General features: G+C 35.8%; 1 non-coding gene across 1 annotated transcript; it reads right to left on the bottom strand.

The window, feature by feature from the left end:
• Window positions 1-5,131: 5,131 nt before the first annotated feature.
• Window positions 5,132-5,234, bottom strand: LOC149811881 (small nucleolar RNA R71). Its single transcript, XR_016428678.1, has one exon. It is a non-coding gene; the product is annotated as a small nucleolar RNA R71 (small nucleolar RNA).
• Window positions 5,235-5,451: the final 217 nt, after the last annotated feature.

The following is a 5,451-nucleotide window of genomic DNA, read 5'->3' as shown; positions in this document are numbered from 1 at the left end:
TAGTTTTTTTTCAAGAACCCTAGGGTCTTTGGCTGTGTTTGGACGCCCCCTACAGTGACTCTACAGCAGCAGCTCCTTCCTCTCCATCTTCCCCAAGTGTTGGCCATTGAAGATCGACCTATGCTTGATTTTCAAGCATATTTTCAAGCTTTCTTTGGTTTCTTTTCATTTCTTTCTTATTCCTTGCTGTCTTTTCACCATTTTTCTGTACTTTTGCAGGTGTAGCAGAGGTGGAGACCATTAACCTTGGGCGGGAGTGCGCAACACACCACCAAGGTGAGCCGGCCCTACCTCCATCCGGCTTTCTAAACCCTCCGATCGCGAATCGGCTCCCATTCCATCACCGGTGGATCTCCAACGTGTAGCAGCTGCAATAGGTGCCGTTTTTGGTGAAGTACAGCATCCTTGAACTGTAGAAGACGTCTACCTCCAGCCACGGTCCGCTCTTCTTCATCCCCCCGGTCGTCGGATCTTCCAAAAGGTAGGTCTTCTTCTTCCTTCTCTTCTAGATAAAACCGATTTGTGTGTGTGGTTTTTGTTTTGTTATTTTCTGTATGTTTCTTGTTTTTCTTTTTATTTCAACCTTAGAATAGCATTCGTGCATAGGCCAGCACGTTAGCTTAGGTTTATTTATTTGATTGATTCATTGGAATCGAGTTTTTATTGATTTTTCATCTTTTTTTATAAAAATCGGCTAGATCTTCATCTAGCCGATTCTTCAAGTTTGTCATAAGTGTTCTTGATATTGTTTTACAGAAAATCCAATAAAAAAGGTGTTCATTTTGATTTACTTTATTCGGTTTTTGTGTGGGTTGTATTTGGTTTTAATTAAAAAGAAAAAAAAAATCCAACATCGGCTAGACTTATTCTAGCCGATTCTTGATTTTTACAAAAATATTTTTCTGTTTTGATATTTTTGTTTTGTCCAGCATGTGTATTGTGTTGTTTTGCTGAAAATCCTATTCCAAAAAGTTTATTTTAATTCATTTTGATTGTGGGTGCTGCTTGTCTTGTTTTGATTGTATTTTTGAAAAAGAAAAAAAAAATTCGGCTAGAGATATTCTAGCCGATCTTTGTATTTTTGTTAAATGTTTGTGTTGATGTTGGTGAATCGTGTAGTTGCTGTTTGTTTTAGGTGTTAACAGCAGTATATAGTTGTGTTAGTCATTTCATTGTTTTAGGATTGATTTAATTAGGTGTTTTAATCAATTTTTCGTTTTTGTGTTTTGAGTCTATTGTTGAAAATTATAAAAATCAAGTTTTCTTTTTTTTTTTCATGTTTTTAATTCCAGCATAGTGTTGTTCTTGTTAGCCTTGGTGTAATTAGGAGTCCTTTGTATTATTCTCTAATTTAGTTTTATCAAATTAGTGGTTATTTAGTTTTATTGCTTTTTGTTAATTTATAATTTTAGTTTTTTTTATTTTCGTGTGGTTCTTCTTCTTCCCCAAGGTGGGGCGGCAGCCATTAGAGCTCCCCTGGAGCTCTTGGTCAATTTTTTTAGCAAGTCTTAATGGTCATTAGTTGAGTTAGGAAGGTGTCTAGGTTCAATGTATTAGGTCTTTCTTTTTTTTAGCCGTTTTTAGGGTTGCATTTAGGTAAGTTTTGGAATTAGGTTAGCATTAACTCCTAGGAAATCGATTTTCCATTTAAGTTCTTTTGTTCCCTAGGTATAATTAAGTCTATTAGTTTAGAAAGTAGCATCCATTGAAGTTGGCGATTTTTGGAGAAGGGAGGTAATTAAAGTAATTGAAAATTGGAAAGCTTTTGGAAAAAGGATATTCTTCAAAAATCGTGTGAGGCATTTAAGGAAAATTTGAATTTTGAATGTGTATTAAAGAAGGAATTACTCCTTAACTTTGGAAAGTGTTTTGCAATTAAACCAAAATTCCAATCTAGGTTACACGATTTCCATAGAGCATTAAAAGCATTTTAATTCCATCTTGAAAAGCAAACATCGTGGATTTCTAGATTGGTCTTTTCAGATTTCCAAAAAGGTATTAAAGGCAATTAAGGAGTGTAACTCCCTCTTTAAATGGGGCGATTTTTGAGAATCCAAAGCATTTCAAAGTTTGAATATTGGTAATTATTACATTCCTTTTTCCAACCTCCTCCATTAAAATCGTGAACTTTGGATTAATTGTAGCTTAATTAGGAGGTTACTACTTTAGTCTAGACCTAACCTAGTCAAACCGAGCCTAGGTCGAGTCAACCCCTAGTCTACACCCCCTTTGAGTCTAGTCAAAACCTAGCCTAGCCCAAGTCAAAGCCTAAACCGCACTTAGGTCAAGTCTAAGACCAAAGCCCAACCTTAGTCAAGTTTAGTGGAGTCAACCTTAACCTAAGTTAGGTCAACCTAGTCTACCTAACTTATCTAAGTCAACCCTAGTTGAGTCAAACTTAGTTCAAGCCTACTTAAACCGAGTTCACCCTAGTCTTGCTACACCTACATCCAAAACCCAATCTTGGTCAAACCTAGTCAAAGACCTAACTCGGGTCAAAACTTAGTCTAAACCTAGTGAGTCAACCGAGCTTACCTTAGCCCATTCGAGCCTAGTCAAACCCTAAGCTGGGTCCAACTTAGTTGAGCCTAAGTCAATTCGAACCTAGTTGACTAAGGTAACTCAAAACCGAATCCAATTAGTGAGTCCACCTTAGCTCGAACCTATCTCTTTCAACCTAGTCAAACCGAGCCTACCTAATCCCATCCGAGTGCATCCAAACCCAAACTGAACCTACTCAAGTCGAAACCGATCCTAGATCGAGTCAACCAAGTGAATCCTAACCTTAGCCTTCGTTCTTTAGTTAAGTAAGTCAATTTTTTTATTATTTCCTTTGATTTCTATATTAATTAGTTTATTTATCTAATTTAGTTTTAGTATAGAAGTGTGTGTACGTATAGCGTATTTATTCAGTATGTATGAAATGTGTTTTGTTGTGTTTTGAATGATAGTTAGATATTAGTTAACTTAGTGGTTAGATTGCATTTTATTATTTAGCATAGTTGCATTTCCATTGTGAGTTAACTTATTTCTAGTCATAAATTGCTTGTAGGTTTTGTGCGTCGTGCATTTAGTATTTTCCTAATTATCATCTGCATATACACTGTTATACAGTGTCATGTAGATTGCATTAGGTGTAGATTGCATTTGATAGTGTTTCCATAGGTTCATAAAGTGAATAGTGCACTCAAATAAAAACCAGATTTTTGCCCTGTCGAAACAGAATTATTTTCTGATCAAAAACTCTGTGTTTTCCAAATTTATTTTTTCTATTCACTGTATTGACGTGTTATTTAACTGCAGACCAAATTTCAGCTCATTCGGAGTTGATTTGGTCTGATTTTTAAGCGTTTTGTGAAAACCGCTTTTTCTGGATTTTAAATTACAGGACTGGCGATATCCTGATTTTTCCCAGATTTGAAACGCTTATATCTGGAGTTCCAGATACTGTTTTTTAATTCTGTAAAAACTGTCATTTTGTTTAATCTGTCAGTTGCAGAACAGAACAAATTTCGGGAAAATCGGACCTCGTTTGCCCTATCAAACAGTGGTTTTCCGATAACCTGTCAGATTGCTAGTTTACACTAGTTAGGGGCAGTTTCGTAATTTTCTTAGTTTCGGCATTTTAGACTTGTTTTCAGTAGTTTCTGTATTTTAGAAGTTGCATAATCATCATACAGCATTAGTAGAAGTAATTTGGTTAATTTTAGAATTAATTTAGTATGTTATTTAATTTTTGTTTGATAAATAGCATTTGTTTATTATTTTCGTAGAATTAGACATAGTTTTAATTGTTGTTTGCATCATTAAAATAGAAAACTAACTTTGTATTTTTCTGCATTTTTTAGGTTGAAAAGCATATTTAGTTTCCAGGGTTAGTATACAAGTGAAAAGATTCTCTAAGTGGCGAAAAGACAGAATTACCCTTGGCGTGGAGCAGAAGACTAAATGCTTGTTTATTGTTCTTTTAGTGCTTAATTGGAGTTGTATTCACTTTATAATTGTAGATTGTCATTTGATATTAATAAATTAAATTTTCTAGAATTATAGTGATTAATTCCTGTTCCCTGAGGATCGACCCGTACTTACCACTTTGTGGAAAGTCGGTTTTTATATTTTTGGTTGACGATTTTCCAAAGTTTTATTGAAAATAACTGTTTTAAAAAGAGCATTCCAAAATATCAACCAAATTTTGGCGCCGTTGCCGGGGAACGGCGAATTAATTACTTTATTTCTTAGAGTTTAATTTATTATTATTTTGTTTTAGTTAGTTAATTAGTTGTTTTCTTTTTAGTTAGTAGGATTAGTAAGTGAATATAGGATTAACATAGTTAGTAAATATAGGATTCACATATTGTTCTTTTTAGGATTCACTTAATTATCATTCTGCAAGGAGCGATTAGACAGGTGGGTTTTAGAAAAACATAGTTTGTGATTTCCTATATTTATTTGTTTTAGCATTTTAGAATAGTTTACTTTGCTATTTAATTATTTAGTATAGAATTCTGACATAGCTATATAGCATATTTGTTTGTTTTTAGTTACTGTTATTTGCTTATTTACATTTTAGTATCTGTGCTAGTTTAATTTTTTTTTTTAGTTAGGTCGTTTGCTTACATCTGGTCTTAGTACCAGTGTATGCAGGGTCGACGAGGTCTAGGAACCCCATTACACCCATTTGTTGACAACCCAGAGAGAATTTTACATTCTCATCGAAGTTCGGCAACAATGGCTGACATGGATCCTCCACCTCCACCTCCAGTTCTTTCACGCCCTCTGCGGGAATACTTCATTCCCACAGACTATGTTCAGGCATCCTGCATTCGGAGACCCGATGTAGGAGCGCCACATTATGAGATTAAGGCCAGCATTATTCAAATGCTTCCATCCTTTTATGGCCTTAGTCATGAGGATCCCTACCGACACTTAGATGAATTCCTCGAAATCTGTTCTACTGTTAAGATACAGAATTTCGATGATGATGCGTTGAGGTTGACTCTATTCCCTTTTTCATTGAAGGACAAAGCCAAGTATTGGCTAAAGTCCTTAGATTCTGTAGAAATAGAGTCCTGGGATCAGTTGCAACAGGAGTTTCTTCGGAAATACTTTCCCATTGGTCGCACGAACCAATATCGTAGAGCCATCACTAGCTTTTCAGAGCTAGATGGTGAGCGCTTTCATGAGACCTGGGAGAGAATGAAGGATCTCCTCAGAAAATGCCCCCATCATCAGGTGCCGAAATGGCAACTGGTGCAGAGTTTCTATGATGGATTGTCTGACAAGAATCGTCAGATGATCGACTCTTCATGTGGTGGGACATTCATGCTGAAGAGCGAGGACGAAGCATGGAGGCTATTTGATACATTGGCCGAGAATTCACTCCACCATGCTTCGAGCTCTCATTCTGATAGAGCCACACCTAGCATTCAAAAGAAAGCTGGTGTTCTTGAG

The sequence above is a fragment of the Nuphar pumila genome, chromosome 17 (genome assembly GCF_984573655.1).
Source record: "Nuphar pumila chromosome 17, dmNupPumi1.hap1.1, whole genome shotgun sequence".
NCBI lineage: Eukaryota > Viridiplantae > Streptophyta > Magnoliopsida > Nymphaeales > Nymphaeaceae > Nuphar > Nuphar pumila.
The sequence above is the reverse complement of the archived record's forward strand: the minus strand, read 5'-3'. Positions and strand labels throughout refer to the sequence as shown.